The 19,187-nt window shown below is 40.2% G+C and overlaps 1 long non-coding RNA gene across 1 annotated transcript in view; it reads right to left on the bottom strand.

The window, feature by feature from the left end:
- LOC311596318 overlaps window positions 1-18,842 on the bottom strand; it is a 34,154-nt gene extending 15,312 nt beyond the window's left edge. The window contains exons 1-2 of the long non-coding RNA XR_014778798.1: window positions 18,675-18,842; window positions 8,917-9,045 (exon numbers count right to left, since the gene is read on the bottom strand). This is a non-coding gene — a long non-coding RNA (uncharacterized lncRNA). The remainder of the gene's footprint in view (window positions 1-8,916; window positions 9,046-18,674) is intronic.
- Window positions 18,843-19,187: the final 345 nt, after the last annotated feature.

The following is a 19,187-nucleotide window of genomic DNA, read 5'->3' as shown; positions in this document are numbered from 1 at the left end:
TGTCTTTAGTGTTTTATAACCCACTGAGTCTGACTTGTGCAACACTCAAGTAATGGGTGTAGGTCCCCCCCCCCCAGACTATGTGAAACTTACCAGCAGGAACAGTCCTGTAGAAGATTATCCTCCTCCTTTGGTGATCATTAGATTGTAATAGCACCCCACCTAGATTTGGGGTCTCTTGCTTAGTTTTTTATTAAAAGTTGAATGTTCCTTCTGGTGTGCTTTTTATAGACTTATACATTGATTCCATTTTGAAATGCACTTTCAGTGCTGAGAGGCTTTCAGGGAAATCTGTGATTATTGTTTCACACAGTGTCCTCATCTCTTGTGATAACTTTTATGAACTTGGTGTGCAGCTGTGTGAAATAGCTAAGGCAAAACATTCTTGACCCTTTTGCTAATGCTTCTTCATGATGTATTCTGTGTCAGAGGCTCCTAATCTGAATATAAAGAACTAAAATCAAAATAATAAGCAGTGTCCCCGTCAGCATATGTTACTATGAAGAACCTGTAGTGCAGACCAGATCATGAAGACACAAAAGGGCCATGAAGGCAGGCAAGAGGGATCGCACATAAACGCTGTGTTCCTCAATCTAATATGCATTCCTAAGTTCATTTTACATATAAATTTAAGACATTGCTTTGTTGTAATATATCAATTTTATATATGCTGTAGCATGTTTACAGTGCCTGTCTTATAATATACTCTTAATAAATATTTCTGAATGAATATTAAACTATCTGTTGGTGGAGGGGGACCAGAAGGCATGCTTTCAGTTTTAGAGTGAAGAAGACAAATGGGTGCTTTAACCCAGGGAAAGATCGGTTTCTTATTAACTTGCATCGTTTGTTTTTACTCCAATTGTCTGCTTAAAAAATCTACTGGTTCAGCTCCACCAACTGGCAAATAAAATTAACCTTCTAGAAATTATTTCTAGGTATGTTAATTACTTTTCTATTGCTGTGATAAAGCAACATGTTCAAGAGCCACTTATAGAAGGACTGTTTGTCTGGACTTACAGCTCCAGGTGTATGAGAGTCCGTTATGGTGGGGAATCATGGTGCAGGTGGGCAGCAGCAATAAGAAACTGAGACACACATCTCAATCATGAGCATTGAACAGACAGGGTAAACTGGTACCTGGTTCAACCTATACACAGGCAAAGCCTGTCCACAGTGGTGTACCACCTCCAACAAGACCCTATCTCCTAAGCCTCCCCAAACATAGCCACCAACGGGGTGCCAGCATTCAAATACCTGAACCCATGAGGATTATTCTCATTCAAACCACTGCACTAGATATTAGGTCACTACACATCTCCTCTTCTCTTCTCTCACTCATCCGAAACCTCCAACACTACCTCTGACCCTCTAAAGATCCATTTCAATCATTTGCAAAATAATTAATCACCTGAACCCATCCAACCTTGGTGCCTCAACTGCTCACTCCTGCTGCCTCCACTAGCTGCTTTTCTGAAGAGCTCCACTTACCCTACTGGTCTCTGAAGTTGTAGCTGTTTTTCCCATAGCTATTTTACTATCGGATTTCCGGAAGAGAGTTCACTTTCTCATTTTGGGTTCTGGATCCATCCTTTTCTTCCTAAAAATCTACATCGTTGAGTCATATCTCAGCAGAGAATTACCAAGCACTACCACTCACTGTTAGTGTCACATACCCAGCATCTAAAGACTCCTCCTCGTTTTGTGATGGTTTTAGCTCCTGACTCATTGCCACTAATCCCAAAATAGCCCAGACTTACATTTGTAGTGGTGACTGTTCATACAGATGATCCTTCCAGCATCCTGCATGCAAGTTACTTGAAGTGATCTCCATAACGTGGCCACCTTCTCTCAGTCTCTTCCATGGCCACGCCCTGACTTTGCCAAAATCAGTGTCAGTCCTTGCATTTTCCCAGTCAGCTTTTACTTTCTGTACCTCCATTTCACTTCATTAGAAGTCTAGCTCCAATAATCTTGCAAATATTTGGTTCTCCAATCTCAATAATACGCTTTCTGTCACTGCTGCCGTTATATGTAATGACTAATTTTGGTTATCAGTGTGCCCCAGGGTAGAGGGAACCTCAGCTGAGAAACTGCTTCGATCCATTTGGTATGTGGGTTTTCTTGATTTTGAGTTGATGTTGGCGGGTCCAGCCCATTGTAGATGTTAACATCTGTAGCCTGATGAGCCTGGGCTGTATAATAAAGGTAACTGGATAGGAGACGGAGTGCTGAGGGAAGTGAGGGTGGGGATCTGACGTGGGGAGAGTGTGTGGGGGGCAGGAGGACAGAGGGCTTGCAGGGAGAAGAGAAACCGTGGCCTGGGGCATCTTTGAGATAAAATGGAGACCTATGACAGGGTAGGCTCCTGGAAGGATATGGGGTGACTCTAGCTGAGACCCCTACTAGCGGCAGACATGGAGACTGAAGAGGCCACCCTCTAACCAAACAGGGCTTCTAGTAGAGGGAGGGGAACACCAACCCACTTACAAAAACTTCAATCTAAAATTTACCCTGCCTATAAGATGTACAGGGATAAAGAAAGAGCAGAGATTGAGGGACTGTCCGGCTACTGCACGGCAACATCATGGAAGACAGCCAACACCTGACAGGACACTCTGCTATCCTTGCAGGTGGGAGACTAGCACAACTGTCCTCTAAAAGGCCCCAGCTAGCAAAGTATCTAAGCAGATGCTGAGACTCATAGCCAAACACTGGGTATGTGGGAAAGTGAGAGGAAGTATAGAAGGATCCAGAGGAAGCAGGAGCTTCACAAGAAGTCCAACAGAGCCAACTAACCTGGGCACAGGGGGAGGGGGGCTGGTGGAGACTGAAACACTAACCAAGGACCATGTGTGCACTGGACTGAGGCCCCCTATACCTATGTACCTGATGAGCATCTCAGCCTTCATGTGGGTCCCCTAGTAAGGGGAACAGGGGCTGTCTCTGATAAGGACTTTCTTGTATGATTTTCAGTCATATCCCCTTAGTGGTGCTGCCTTTTCAGGCTACCGTGGTAGAGAATGCCTTCAGTCCTGGTGTGACTTGATATGTTGGGATGGGTAAGTTGGGGGGACCCCCCCTTCTCTGAGTGGTAGAGGAGAGGGGATATGGTGAAGATGGAGGGAGGGTAGGACCAGGAGGAGAGGAGGGAGAGGGCTACAACTGGACTGTAAAGTGGATAAACAAATTAATTAATTTTTCAAGAATAAAGAAATGGTGTTTCCAATGGAAACTCAATACCAGCATGGGAGCACACCAGGAAGCAGATTTCCTTATGGTTTCTTGGTGTGTCCCTTCTTGAGTTCCTGCCCCCAATTTCCTCAGTCATGGACTGTTACCTTTAAGTAGAAGTCAAAATAAATTATTTTTTCCTCAACCTTTTCTGTTTATGGTGCTTATCAAAGCAACAGAAAAAACTCTGGGAAAATATAATGTCAGATAATACATTAGGCCATAGGGTCACTTCCTCATATAAATGCTCAACCTCGTGCTCTCACTTTACTGTACTTTTTGAGAGAGTCACAACACAAGATCACCTGCCTCCTCATTACTACGATTAACACCACTATAGAAATGAACTCAACCGTGAAGACAGAACAGACCTTTAAAATTCATCAACAGCAAACTCAGCTTGGGCCCTGAGTGACTCATGACAACCATGTTGTGTATTTCCTTCGGTTTTGCACCCTCCGTTTTATGATTTTCTTTTCCTCTCTCTAAATCCCCAGTCCTTCTCTCCCATTTTTATTCTCCATTTCTTATTCACTGAGAAAACCAGGCTTCAGAATAGAACTCTACCGACTCCCACGGCCGCATCCATTCACTTTTCCGCATCTGCACCCACATGCTCCGTGTGCCTGCTGTTCACATATGAGCACACTGTGAGCTGTGATCCCATCGGAGGCCATCCCTCCATCTGGGCATAGACTCTGTCACCTCCCACACACACAGGATCTACTTCAGTAAGCCCCTGCCTTTGACATAATCACTTCCATCAGCTTTCTGAGTCTTATTCTTCCAGATTCTGCTCCGTTGCTTTGTTCTTCTGGCAGTAAGACTATCTAAAAAAGAAGTCTAAGACTTTTAAACTTACAGTGATCACATAAGGGAAAATATTACTAGTATTAATGATAGTTTTGGTTTTCAAAAATATAACACTAAATTTACAACTTATAAAATTAATTAAAATAAAATAACTGCTTCATGGGGTTGCTATCAAGAATAAAAGAGGGCAAACCACAAATTGAAAGGCACTACTTTCTTTTCTTAATTTTTTAATGTTTAATTTATTCATTTTACACCCTGATTGTAGCTCCTGCCTTGTCTCCACCTGGTCTCACCCTTATTCCTTCATCATCCCTCCCATCTCCCCTAGACCTCCAAAAAGGGGAGACCTCCTCCCCTATCATCTGATGCAAGCCTATCAAGTCTCATCTGGGGTGCCTGCATCCTCTTCCTCTGTGGCCTGGCAAACTCCAAACCCCAAAAAGGAGGAAGTGATCAACGAGTGGGTGCCAGAGTCCATGTCAGATGTAGCCCTACTTCCATATTATAGGGCCCACAAGAAGACTGCAGCCTATCAACTACCTCTGAGCAGGGATTCCAGGTTTTCACCATGCATGATTCTTGGCTCATGCATCAGTCTCTGCAGGCCACCCCACCCCCAAGCTCAGATTTGTTGGCTCTATTGGTCTCCTTGTGGAGCTCCTGTCCCCTCCAGGTCCTTCTATCCCCCAACTCTTCCATAAGACTCCCTGTGCTCCACCCCAAAATTTGGCTGTGAGTCTCAGCATCTGCTTTGATCCCCTGCTGGTTGGAGTCTTTCAGAGGACCTCTATGATAGGCTCCTGTCCTGTTCCTTCTCTTCAAATGCTTCCAGTATCTGTTCCATTTGCCCTTCAGAGTGAAAATTAAGCATCCACACTAGTGTCTTATGTGTTACTTAGCTTCTTTAGGCTTATATATTGTAGTGTGGTGATCCTGTATTATGTGGCTAATATCCGCTTATGAGTGAGTATATACCATGTGGCTCTTTCTGGGTCTAGATTATCTCTCTCAGGATGATCTTTTCTAGTTCCATCCATTTGCCTGAAAACTTCAAGATTTCCTTGTTTTTAAGAGTTGAGTATTATTCCATAGTGTAAATGTACTGCAGTTTCTTTATCCATTCTTCTGTTGAGGGACATCTAGGTTGTTTCTAGATGCTGGGTATTAAAAATAAGGCTGCTATGAACATAGTTGAACACGGGTTCTTGTATGGTGGAGCATTTTTCAGATATATGCCCAGGAATGGCATGGCTTAGTCTTGAGGTAGTCAAGTCTCTGAATAAAAAAATTGAAGAAGACATTAAAAGATGGAAAGATCTCCCATGCTTATGGATTGGTAGGGTTAACATAGTAAAAATGGCCATCTTTCCTAAAACAATCTACAAATTCAATGCAGTTCTCTTCAAAATGACAACACAATTCTCTACAGACCTTGAAATAACTATTCCCAACGTCATATGGAAAAACAAAAACCCCCGAATAGCTAAGACAATTCTGTACAATGAACCATCTGGAGGTGTCTCCGTCCCTCATCTCAGGCTCTACTGTAGAGCAACAGTAATAAAACTGCATGGTGCTGGCAGAGAAACAGACAGATGCATCAATGGAACTGAATCGAAGACCCAGAAATAAACCCACATAAATATGGTCCCTTGATATTTTTTTTACAAAGAAGCCAAAACCATAGAATGGTCATTAGAGAAAAGTAAATCAAAACAACTCTGAGATTCCACCTTACACTCCGTCAAAATGGCTGAGATCAAAAACTCAAGTGACAGCTGTGCCGGCTAAGATGTAGGGACATGGAACACTCCTCCATTGCTGGTGGGGGTGCGAACTCGTACAACCACTTTAGAAATCAATCTGGCTCTTTCTTGGACATTACTATTTTCAAAAGTCATATCTGATAAAAATCCTGTTGCCTTCAGCATAAAAATCTCTTAAAATTAAAAACAGAAGGAGAGGACACTAATCAAAAAGGAAACAAATGACCCCATCTTAGTTACTTTTGCACTGTTGCTAAGAGACACCATGATCAAGGCAACTTATAAAAGAGAGATTTAGTTGAAGACGTGCTTAAAGTTAAAGTCTCAGGGCGTGAGTTCATGACATCGTGGTGGGACACATGCCAGCAGGCACCAGGCTTGATGCTGGTGAGGTTGCTGAGATCTTGCTCCTGTTTTACAAACATAAGATGGTGAGAGAGACAGCTAGACAGAGACAGAGAGAGGTCTAGGAGTGATGTGGACTTCTAACACCTCAACATCCATGCATGGTAACGTACTTCCTCCAACACGGCCATGACTCCTAATCCTTCCCAAACAGTTCTACCAAGTGAAGACCAAGAATACAGCTATGTACCCCTATAGAGGCCATTCTCAGTCTACCAACCACAGACCTGAACAGATACTGCATGCAGAGGTAAGTACAACATTACATACAAATTATGCAAATTAAAAGGAGACACTACTACCTAGGTCTGAGCATGGTTAAAACATAAAATCATTCCAACATCAAATGTCAACAAAAATGTAGAGCTAAGAAAACTTACTTACTGTTGGTTGGTACAAATTGTATAGGTACTTGGAGGACATTTAGCTATTTACCAAATTTTTTTAAAAACATTTTTTACTCTCAATTGTAGTAAAGATTTTGGGGGGTTTATGTGAATGAATTGAGAACAGGTCCCCATAAACACTGAAGATATATGCTTATATTAGCATTATCCCAATAGCTGATACTTCAAATCAGTCAATTCAGTAAACAAATTTATAAATAAACTGAGGTGAAGAAGATTATAAAATGCTATTTTATTAAATCATAAAAATGTTACTGCCACGAAAACATAGCAGTACATATTGTTAAATGAAAAAAGGGGCACATGAAAAGACTAGAAACGGTGATATTCAAAATACATGACCTATGGTAGGAAAATACTATAAGACCTACGGCAGGAGAAAAGTGTGGAGACAGTCTAAAAGTTGGTGGTACTGTGGTGCTGGGGAATAAGGACAGATGAACAGATAGAACAAATATTATTAAAGCCCATCAGTGTGGTATTCACATTCTTTTCTGTAACATATTTTACACATTTTTATAAATTTATCTGATATTTTAAAAAACTACATAGTTTGTTATTCATATATGTTAAACATATGTATCAACAAAGAAATTTATTATTTATTTGTTCTGAATGCATGCTAAATTCTTTTTGGATTTTTTAAACCCATAGTGAATTATCTCTACCATCTGTCACCATGGCTTGCATGGCTTGTTGCAAACACTTGTAGCAACCACTGCTCAGCTTTCTCAGATAATCCCATTTCTCTTACTCTCACTTTGTAGTAGAAAGTAAGCCTTAAATTTGTTTTTAATTTTTACTTGCAATGGATACATGGTTTCCATCAAAAAGCTTATTTTCATTGGGACCAGTTTCTTGCCAGATATCAACTATTAACAAGGATTAATTTCAAGTTGCTCTGGTCACGGTGTGTCCAGCTTGATGTCTTTTGCAATGAAATCTGATCGGAAGGATGCACGTCTTGCCTGCATGCAGAGGTGCACACGCCTGCTTCCTACATTTTCATCATTCCAAATGCTCTGAGGTTGTGGCAACTTTGCTGACGCCAGAAGATAGGGTGGATCGGAGGCTATGAATTACCTCTTATCTACCGATGAGTACTTTCATAAAGTAATTTCATACTTTATGGAAAAGAAGAAAAGTAACTGTCTTCATGCTGCATCCATTAAACATTGGTGACTTTGTTGTGACTATTGTTAGAAAAGCAAGTGTTACCTAAACTACTATTCTGTACATGTACTACGTCAAACATCTGTGGGATGAGTTGTGAAACCAGCATTCCAAAGAAGTTCTTACATATAAGCTCTATGATTTTCCACAAAATGTTGTGAGTGGAAAAACCAACAAAAATGAGCTAAGAATACATTTCTAATTTTATTAAAAATTACTTGCATCACTTTATTTTTTCAAGACAAAAATCACCATTTTCTCTTCCTTGGCATTCCTAAATTCAGAAAGTGTATTTCACCTTTGTTTTCTATATGTAATGAAAAAATAACACTATACTACATGTTTTTAATAGCATAAACATATAATTTGCTGAACTCAGAAACTATAATTATGGTATTCTAACAGCAATACATGTTTTAAAATGATAATACTATTAAAACTGGCCTAGTGCATGCTGCAATTCACGCATAGAGCTCTCCATGAACAAGTCTGGCACTCGCTCAGAGAGCAGAGGGATAAATTGACTTTTGGGAACTCTTCAAGATTCGTGTTCTAACCAGAGATTCTCTTTTTTAAAACAATCATAATTTATTTCTTAATTTGAAAAAAATCTACTTATCTGACTTCATTTGCTGTATAATGATCTTGAAATGTCAAAGCATCTTTTGAAAATACAATCATGTCCCTGTATAAGTCTTTAAAAATAATTCTTTCTGTAATCCTGCTGGATAGTGTGTCCTTTGCTCTTATTGCTTAGCTGAGCTGTGCTTAAAGGCTGTGTACAATGCAGAGTGTGAAGGACCTGCCCTGCTGAAGTATTGAAACAACAGAACTTAAACTATTGGTACTGTAGGAGCAGTACTTAGCATCAAGACTAGCAGCGTGTGCTCCATAAAAGCTATGCTGGTCTGAGCATGAGTAAATAAAACATGAAAGATGAACTGAAAACGGTACAGAAGGCAAGTCCTGAGGCCCTAGCATCTTGTAATCAGACCACTCTTACATTAAGTTGATCAATATATGCTAACAATATTTTTAGTTCATTAAATTAAGGTTAATACTGTTTCTAAGCATCACACAACTTACCAATATTTACTGCTGCCCATATTACTCACCAGAAGCTTCCACATGATTGATATTCTGCATTAGGTGGATAAGGTACCAGAGTTCGGTGTGAGCTTCTGGTTGCTCTTTTTTCCACCTTTACTTTCCTTTATCTTCATTAGCTCTCTTCCCTACAATTCCTATTTAAAAAAAAAAACCACTGGTCACTTTGTATTATACACAATTTCTGGTAATAACCCTTGTTTTTATTGAAGACCTGGCCAGTGAATAGTGTGCTTCATTTACATTTTTTGTAAATACTTATCATTTGTAGCATTTGTATGTTTAAGACTGCTGATTAAGATTTATGCTTAAATATTACTTAAGTGTTAATATTGAAGTTTAAAATCTATATAGAAAACTCAATATCCTAGAAAATATGTTTGGCTTTCTCTTAAGAAATTTAATGGGTCTAGGTAGTATAAAGCGTGCACAGGACCAGACTCATCCCACCATGGTAACACACACACACACACACACACACACACACACACAGAGAGAGAGAGAGAGAGAGAGAGAGAGAGAGAGAGAGAGAGAGAGAGAGAGAAACTCACACACACTCACAGAGATACTAGGAATGTCTATGTGCATGCATTGCATTATATGTGTGTGTGCTATGTTATATGTGTTGTGTGCATCAAGATGTAATCTACCAATATCCATAAATGAATCTATTAAAATGAAGATAAAAACTTGAGAAAGTATTGTTTCCATTGATTTGTCCTATGAGGAAACATTGCATTGACAGCTCATGCTGGCAGGGATGTGGACTAAGGATAATACTCATCTATTGTTATTGAATGTGCAAACTTACACAGCCACTACAGAAATCAATGTGGCAGCTCATAGAGAATATGGGAAATGATCTACCTCATGATCCAGCTATACCATTTTTGGTATATACCCAAATGACACTTCATTCTACCAAAAATAGTTGCTCAACTATGTTCATTGCTGATGTGTTAACAATACCCATAAATAGTACACAACTTAGATGTCTCTCAAAATAATGATGTATAAAGAAAATGTAGTTTATTTTCACGATAGAATATTACTGAGCCATTAAAAATGAATTCTGAAGGTAAATTGATAGAAATAGAAGGAAATCGTTCCAAATGAAGTGTTCCAGACTCAGGAAGACAAATACAGTGGGTACTCACTTCTTTGTGCATATTAGCTTTTAAGTTAATGATACCCAAGTTATAATCTGTAGAACCACAGAGGTTAGTTATAAATAAAGGACTAGGGAGACAGAGAAATATCCCTAAAAAGATAAATGAAATAGATAGTTATGGATGGATGGAAGAGGGTGAGCTGGAATGCAAGGAGAGGGGCAGGTGATGTGAGGAATATGGTAAGAGACAGATAAAATTAAAGGACATTTGAGGGTAGTATGGGAATCTAATACAGTAGAAGCTCCCTAAAGAATGTACATATATGAAGACAATTTAGGTGAAATAATCAAATGACAGGAGAGACAGCTACACTGGCCATCTAATGAAGCTTTCAGTACCAGGAATGGGCTACATCTAATTGAGTTGTTGGCCAAAGGGTCATATGGGAATCTCTAAACAACCCATGATGTTGCCAAGATTATAGCATGATATCCACAAACTAAAAGCAAGGCCCCCCTGCTGAAGACAATACCTACAGAGCTCATTGAACATGGAGAAGTTGTGCTGTTGCCCACATAGAACCTTCACTGCTTGTTCTGTCATCTGTGATACCAAAAAATATTCTGCTTCTTACCAAAAGAGAAGCATAAACACCAACCCAGACACAAAACCTTTGCCCCACAATGTTGTGATTCCTGAAAGATGTGGTAGCACAATGGTGGCACACAGGTTGGGGGAGTAACCAACCAATATCTGATTTAAATTAAGGCCCACTCTACAAGATAGAACTCATACACAACCCTGCTTGAGTAACCAGGAACCTGAGACTAGATGACCAGACAGCCCTGGGACCTAGCGTAAAACCAGAGGCTACTGCTCTACCAATGAACTATAGCAATAAAATGATCCCAATGATATTCTTCTATAATTGTATATCACTGCCCCTCGTTGGCCATCATCACAGAAGCTCTTTCCTGCAGCATATGCAAACCAATAAAGACACCCACAACTAGACATTGTGCAGAGAATGATACACCTTGGAACGCTCAGCCCTAAAGGTGGTTTCCTTATAAAATTTCTCCCCTCAGGTCTCAGGGAACCCTGCAGAAGTGGAGGCAGAAAGAGTATAACATCAGATGGTTGGAGGAAAAAAAGCAACTATGTCCCCCTCAATCCACGTGATAGGTATGCACATGTGAATTCACAGAGACTGTTCTGTTTGTCCCACTGAACCTTTGAACCTTTGGCAGCACATTAAGACTGAGTCTGAGGTAGGGTGGTGATGCTCATCTCATGGATGGGATACAGTGTGGGATATAGAGTGAGGAGAAGATCACATACTCTACAACCTCACATGCCAATGACCTCAAACATTCAGGCCCCACCTCAGTATAGTACCAGCTGGGACCAAGTCAATACCATAAGCTAAACTCAAAAAATTGTGTCCATAATTTTGTAACAAAGTCTTCTTCACACTAATATTTGAAGTTTTAAAATCGGCTAAACAGACAAAACTTTGCCCAATATATAAAGAGTCTGGCCTGTAAGCAGTGTGATGATAAGCTCAGTTGAGTTCGGGGATACAACCGTCAATTATTATCTACTGTTTTCCCAAAAGAAGTTCAAACGTGAGTGTCCACGTTGGCAGTTAGGAGACTTGAAAGATCAGTTCCACTGAAGGCAGTTCACTCCTACTGTTGAATGACTTATAGACTGATTCAGATGTGTTTTGAATATTAGAAGGCTCTTGGTCCAGTATTTTTATATTTTTCAAGATATAATCACTACATAATCAATTCATATTAGAAATAAGCTGTATAATAACAAAGTTTCATGTATTCAAGGCTGTCTTCTTACTGGCTGCATAGCTGAGGATGGCATAACTTTTTAATCCCCCTGCCTGCACACCCCAAGAGCTGAGATTACAGGTGTGTGTCACCATGCTTGCTTTATACATTGTTAGTGTTCCAAAGACTTGCCTGGATAGTAGCCAAGAAATCTACCAAGAGACTATCCATATCCCTTAATTTATTTTACTTTATTTATTCATATTACAATTCAATTGTTATCCCATCACTTGTATCCTCCCATTCCTCCCTCCATCCTGTTTTCACCCTATTCCCCTCCCCTAGGTCTATGACTGAGGGGGACCTCCTCCCTCACTGTATGGTCACAGGCTATCAAGATTCATCTTGGTAGCCTGCTTATTCTTTCTCTGAGTGCCAAAAACAACAAGACAATAAGTGAGGACTTGCGCTGCAGCTCTTGACATTTTCTCCAAGTCCTTGCCATGGCATCTCTTAAAAGGCTAACCTGGTACCAAGGAGTGGTGTGTTGTAAACACACACAGAGTACCACATCTATGACTCACATCTCTACTATAACATAATGTAGCCTCAAAACAGTTAAGTAAAAGTGAAATGATTTGAAAAGTTGTGAGTTTTGAGAATTATTTTTTTCTTCAATGTAAGTATTCAAGCTGTGATTTACATTTTTATTAATGGGTCACTTTAAAGACTAGCTTTGAGAATTTGGGAAAATTTTAAATCATTCTGGTCATGTAGCTCCACCACACCACTGCATTACTTCTGCTTTGGACACTATAAAAGTACCAACAGGAGTACATCTAGGGGTGAGTGCTCAGCATCTGTATGCATGGTGGCCAGTGAAGATCCCAGGAAACCCCACCTCCACGTAGAAGAGCCTGCGGGCAGCTAGTTGATCAGAATGTCTGCAGCTGATCAGAGTGACACACGATCTGCACTGAGACCACTTTGTTGTTACCACCATAATAGCCATTTATCACTAGCCTCTGTGTCTGGCCTGTCATCATTTTTACTATCAGGCAAAGCATGAGGATTATATTTTATCACTAGCCTCCAGGAGACCAAAGGAAAGAATGCCGGATGTTAGCTGTAGCCTGCAGCACTTTGCCTTGACCTACCTGCCTACCTGCTGCCTCCACCAGTGTATCTAGTAAATTCACTGACTTGTGTCTGTGTTCAGTTGTTTTAAAAGCTCATGATTCAAAGGTGAAATAAGCCAACGCGCACGTGCATCATGAAGTCAGAGAAGGAGAACAGTCATGGAATAAAGAGAGTGGGCAGAAGTGTATAAGGTGTTGGCTGAGAAGAATGGGCTAGGTGAACAACAAAGCAAAGCATTTGTGAAAATCTGAAGATGAAAACCGCTACCTGTCAACTACTTTAGCAAGAGTAATAACTAAAAAGTGGGCTGAGAGAAGAGTCGTGTCATTACGCCTGCAATGTATTATGTTGTTTTTGTCCACTATGAATTCATATTCTAGCACAATTTTCTTTCATATTTGGTGCAGAATAAATTCTCTCATTACATTTGGAATGAGAACTTTATTTGCACCAACAACTGTCAGTTACACTGACACTGAAAGACACATTTACGAAATGAGGGACCACCAGGGCATTAGGTAACCATGGGGAACGTTGATTCAAAACAAAAGATTTTTCTGATGATGAAATGGAGTGTAGAAATTTTTCAAAAAAGAAAAAGGAAAGGGCAGTCACCCTGAGATCTTAATCCTTCCCTTTTTCTGGCCTTCATAGCTATGGAGAAACGTTTGCTAGGTTGATACTAACTTAGGCAGTGCACAACCATGAAGGCAGTGTATAACTTTAGCTGATTTCTAAGATCTTAGAACAAGTGAGTGCTTTTGATCTGCTAAACATCTTGAGAGGTTTGAAATGTAAAATAGGCATAAGCCAAGCCTTGAGGCATAGGGAGCCTAGGAACAGAGAAGGGTTTGGAGTTCTGAAAGTAATCTGAGAAAAAGGGAAAATAAGACAAAATCCACAGACAGGGCTGGGAGCGTGGAACACAGAACACAGGCTGTGGGGAGGCGAATATTCTGCTCATTTGTATTTGTCCTATTTCTCTACATTGACAGCTTCTTGCTTCTCATGCGCAGTGCGCAGCCTGCAGGTGAGCACCCTCCGCATACTGCTATGTGAGTGTGGATATTCCTAAGAAAGGAAACCCCAGTTGTATCAATAAGATGATTCGTTGATTTAGAACATTCTATAGACAGAGATGAAAAATATGGGATGAGTGTTAGAATGTGCATTTCCAAACAATTCTTAGAAATGTTGGAAGCACTTGGAGTCACTACCCAACAGGGCAAGGGATTCTGGAAGAAAATTTACAGTCTAACAGCGTAAGTTAAGATACCTTAGTCTAAAGAAAGCCCTACTCCTACCTTTAAAGTTTATGTTAACATATATTACTTGTACAAGTCATAGTGTTCACTGTGGCATATGCAGTGCGCACACTATTCTGCTGTTGCCCTCTCTCCTTTATTGTCTTTCTTAGTGCTCCCATTTCTCCCTTCTCTCTTTTCTTTTTTCTTTTTTGCATGTTCCAAAACATCCATTTTCTTTTTGTTAAGGATTTACTTTAGCTTTATTCCATGTGTATAAGTGTCTGCCTTCATGCATGTTTGTGTCCATCTGTGTGGATTGTGCTTGGAGGCCAGAAGATGATGTTGGTTACCCTGGACCTGGAGTTACCGTCAGTTGTGAGGAGCTACGTGAGTTCTGGATACTGAAGCAAGTGTTCTGAACCACCAAGCCACCACTCCAGTCCCCTGCTACACATCCTTCATAAGTTATACAAGAAACAAAAACATGAATAATTCATTGAATTGGCCTGCTTTGTTATAACTGGTCATTTAGTAGATTTTCTGTAATTGTAGAGATACAAATGGAGTATGGAATCATGATTTTGTTTTTGTTTCTCAGTGCAAATTCAGATTCATTACACTGTGGGTTTTGGGATCCATAGCACATGTATATTTTCTAGAGTGTATGTGCAAACCTCGTGTATGCAAGTTTAGATCTGTGTGTTTCTATCCCAACATCTAATATACAACAATCTAAGAACGTTGGTTTTACTGTGAGGTATTTTAAACATTAAGTCAAGTTCTGCCAAGGAGGTTGTGTACATTGCTTGAGAACCTTTCCCAAAATGGGAAGAAAAGTCTAAGTCCAATATTTTTCTTTCTCATGTCCCCTCATTTTAAACTTGTGTCTTGAGGCTGAAGAGATGGTTCCTTTGCTGTAGTGTTTGTTGTGCAGTCACAAGGACCCTAGACTGGATCCTCATTGCCTACATGAGCGACCAAGTATGCCAGCGCACTTCTGTCACTAGAGTGCTGTGGCATGGTCACTGGAGGAGCTTGGAGGCAACTAGCCAAAACAGCAAGCTTCAGGCTCAGTGAAAAGACCTTGTTTTTTTTTTTTTGTTTGTTTGTTTGTTTTTTGTTTTTTAAAGGAGTTCAATCCACTTGTCCACAAATTTCAGAAATTCCTTGTTTTTAATAGCTGAGTAGTATTCCATAGTGTAAATGTACCACAGTTTCTTTATCCATTCTTCTACTGAGGGACACTTAGGCTGTTTCCATGTTCTGGCTATTATGAATAAGGCAGCTATGAACATGGTTGAGCATATGTCCCTGTTGTGTGGTAGTGCATCTTCTGGATATATTCCAAGGAGTGGAATAGCTGGATCTTGAGGAAGCCCTCTTCCCATTTTTCTGAGAAAGCGCTAGATAGATTTCCAAAGTGGTTGTACTAGTTTGCATTCCCACCAGCAATGAAGGAGTGTTCCTCTTTCTCCACATCCTCGCCAGCATGTGGTGTCAGTTGAGTTATTGATCTTAGGTGTGAGAAGCCTGGGAGAATGAGGAAATAGAAGGATCCAGAGGGTCCTGGAAAACTACAGGTGGGTCTGGGCCCTGGGGTCCTCCTCAAACTATGGCACCAGCCAAGGAAAATATAGGCAGTAAACTTCGAGCCCCTACCCAGACTAGCCGATGGACAGGACATTCTCCACCGTTAAGTGGAGAAGGAGATCTGACTTTCACACAAACTCTGGTGCCCCATATTTGACCATGTCCCTTGGATGGGGACACCTGGTGGCACTCAGAGGAAGGATAATAGGTCATCAAGAAGAAATGAAGAGACTCGATACCCTATGAGCATATACAGGGGAAGGAGGTCTCCCTCAGTCACAGACATAGGGGAGGGGAGTAGGGGGGAAGCGGAAGGGAGGGAGGAATGGGAGGATACAAGGGAAGGGATAACAACTGAGATGTAATATGAATAAATTAATTAAATAAAAACATTTTTTAAAAAGGAGGAGGAGCAGGAGAAGGAGGAAAGAGGGGACAGAGTATACGAGGAGGACAAGGTCCTCTTAAAAAACTGAGAACTGAGCGAAGCTCATACTAACTCACAGAGAGTGGAGCAGAAAGCACAGGGCATACATGGGTTTGCACCAAGCCCTCTGCAAATATACTATAAATTTCAGCTTAGTACTTTTATGAGACTCCCGACTATGTGAACAAGTAGGTCTCTGATTCTTGTTTCTTCTCCTAGGGCTCTCATACTTTTCTGTTGCCTTGTCTTATACAACATCCATAAGATGGTTTTGTCCAATCTTACCTTTTATTTTGTTATGTCTTGTTTTCTCTTAGCAGCCTGTTCCTTTCGAATGAGGAACAGAAAAAGAGTTGATACAGATGAAAAAGGAGGTAGGGAGGAACTGGGAGGAGTACAAGGAGGGGAAAATGTATTCAGAGTTTAATAAAAGGGAAAAATAAAAGATAGTAAAGTTTAAAAAAAAGAAGTGATAGAGGAAGGGAGCATGATGTCGACGTTGGCCTCCACACACAACCTCACAGGTGCACGTGCACACACACACACACACACACACACACACACACGCACACACACACACACGCGCACACACACACACACATACACACACATACGCGCGCGCGCACACACACACACACACACACACACACACTACAAAACACACTGATATATCTATTCCCAAAGGCTGATTCATGCTTATGTTCTGGGCTGGTTTATTTCTAAAACAACAAAGTAAAAGTAAAACACCATAGGAGACAAAATGATTTCTTACTGTTTTTATCAAAGCTAGACAAAGCGAGCTGTCTAAACATGTCAGTCAAACAGTCAAATGTGTTCTTGTTATTCATATAAAATAAATAATAGTATCAAATTCTATGATTAAGATGGAAAATTTGGACTATAGCTACTCTCAGAAAGAGAAAACATTCTAGCTAAATTGCACACCTTTTTTCCCCCTCCTTACACAATTGCATTCCTTACTGGAGATACTCTGTTCTCTGTCTTTTTAAAAACTGCATCTCAATTACATGTTCCTTTCTGTGTCTTCTGCACTGTCAGGACCAGCCCTGGGCCACTCACATCCTAACTCTGTGCTCACTTATCAGACACACACTTGATCTGTCTGATACGTCGCTCATGTCAGAAAGCTGTCGTCTGTTGTGTAGGTGAAGTCCCAAGTGAATGCGCAAGTGACTGGTCCCTGAAGGGTAGCAACAGGATCATAAAGTAAGATGTGCACTGCGGTGCTTGGCTGTGAGTTACTCTTGCTTGTAGCCAGTTACGGGAGTGAAGGGTGGGATCTATGCTGCTGTGGCTTATCCTTGCACACCACCTGCCAGAGTTTGCAAAATCACACCCTGCGTGCTTTGAGACACCTTTGTATTTCAACTGAGCCGGCACACAATAATTCATACTGGCCTCCAGAGAATTTTGAGATTAATGTTAATGCTCTCTGTAGCCTTCATGTTAATGCACGAGCTATTTCTACATAGACAGAGGGGAAATTATGAATGGAGCAAGTGATTTGTTATACATCCCATATCCAACCAGGAAAATATTCCCTTTGAATGGTTTTTTTTTATCTGCCATGACTTCTGAGCAGCCATGTCCACTGTGGTAGTGGTATGATAATTTCATGTTTTCTGAGCTTGCCAATTCCAAGATTACTCCTGATGCTAGTTAATAACTAGTGTATGGACTGTTAATAGATCCAAAGTTTCGGGCTCCTTTTAGAAAGTAAAGTCCCAAATCATCAGATAATTGCTGTATAAAATTGGAAGACAGAAAGTGAGAGAAACGGAAAGAAGAAGAGAGGAAAATAGTGACCTGTTAAGGTTATAGGTGGAAAGATCCACTTAGCTGAGCAACTATTGGTAGCTGATGGCTCCTGAGGAGGTAGTGCCATTTTAGTCTTTGATAGTGTCTACTGGCAGATTGCCCTTGTTCCAGAGGATGGCTCAATGGTCTTGTGCACACAAGCAGCATTAATTGAATGTAGTAGAATGGATAGATAAACAGAGAGGACACAAAGTTGAGCGGCAATCATCCTGGGAGGACCAGGGGGCACTGGAGAGAAATAATGAGCATGGCAGATGTGATCAAAATGCATTGTGTACATATGTAACATTCCCAAACAATTAAAACTTATATGGTGCACTTTAAGTAACAATATATTTTTAAACATCAATTCTCTCATTTTTGGTTTGAAAATCAATTTATCACATTGTTACCTTAAAGAAGATAATTAATAAATATCTATGTTTCAAGTTTAAAATCTTTATCTTAATTGAATTGCATACATTCATATCATCTATAGATAAAATTATTACATATATACTTATGGACATATATCCTTATTATCTGACTTTCTTTCACCTGAGTATGATTGACACCCACCAGAAAATCACATACACACATTTTTCATTCCTTTAAAAAACATTTATAAATATGAAGCTTCAGTACCTGAACAAGTGTCGTTAGAACCAAGACAGAGGAACGAAGCACAAATCTTTCAGACTTTGTGGGACCTTTGGCCTCTGTCCTACCAACTCCTCTCATCTCTCAGAAAAGTCAGAGAGAAAAAATAAAAACAAAAAAGAAGTGAAGCATATAAATGTACAAAACCATATCCTTTTCTTTCTTGGAATTCACTTTCTTTTACTTTATTTTAGACCCTTATGGCAAGGGAGACCTGCAATCTCTCTCAATTGGCTCATTCAATGTTCTAATAGTACAGTGTTTATCTGAAAATTCTGTTGGAAATTAGTGTAAGAGGTTTTTTTGAAGTTATGTCAGTTGTTTTATAGTAAAATTGAAAATGCACACATACACACATACACACACACACACACACACACACACACACACACACATACACGTGATTCACATGAGAGTGAACAGATTGTACTTTGATCTCGGTATAGCATTCTATGGAGCAATATCCCAAGGAAAACTTGACTCAAACCAAACTTCTTT

This window comes from Acomys minous (genome assembly GCF_964271855.1).
Source record: "Acomys minous genome assembly, chromosome: 4".
In the NCBI taxonomy this organism is placed as follows: Eukaryota; Metazoa; Chordata; class Mammalia; order Rodentia; family Muridae; genus Acomys; species Acomys minous.
The sequence above is the reverse complement of the archived record's forward strand: the minus strand, read 5'-3'. Positions and strand labels throughout refer to the sequence as shown.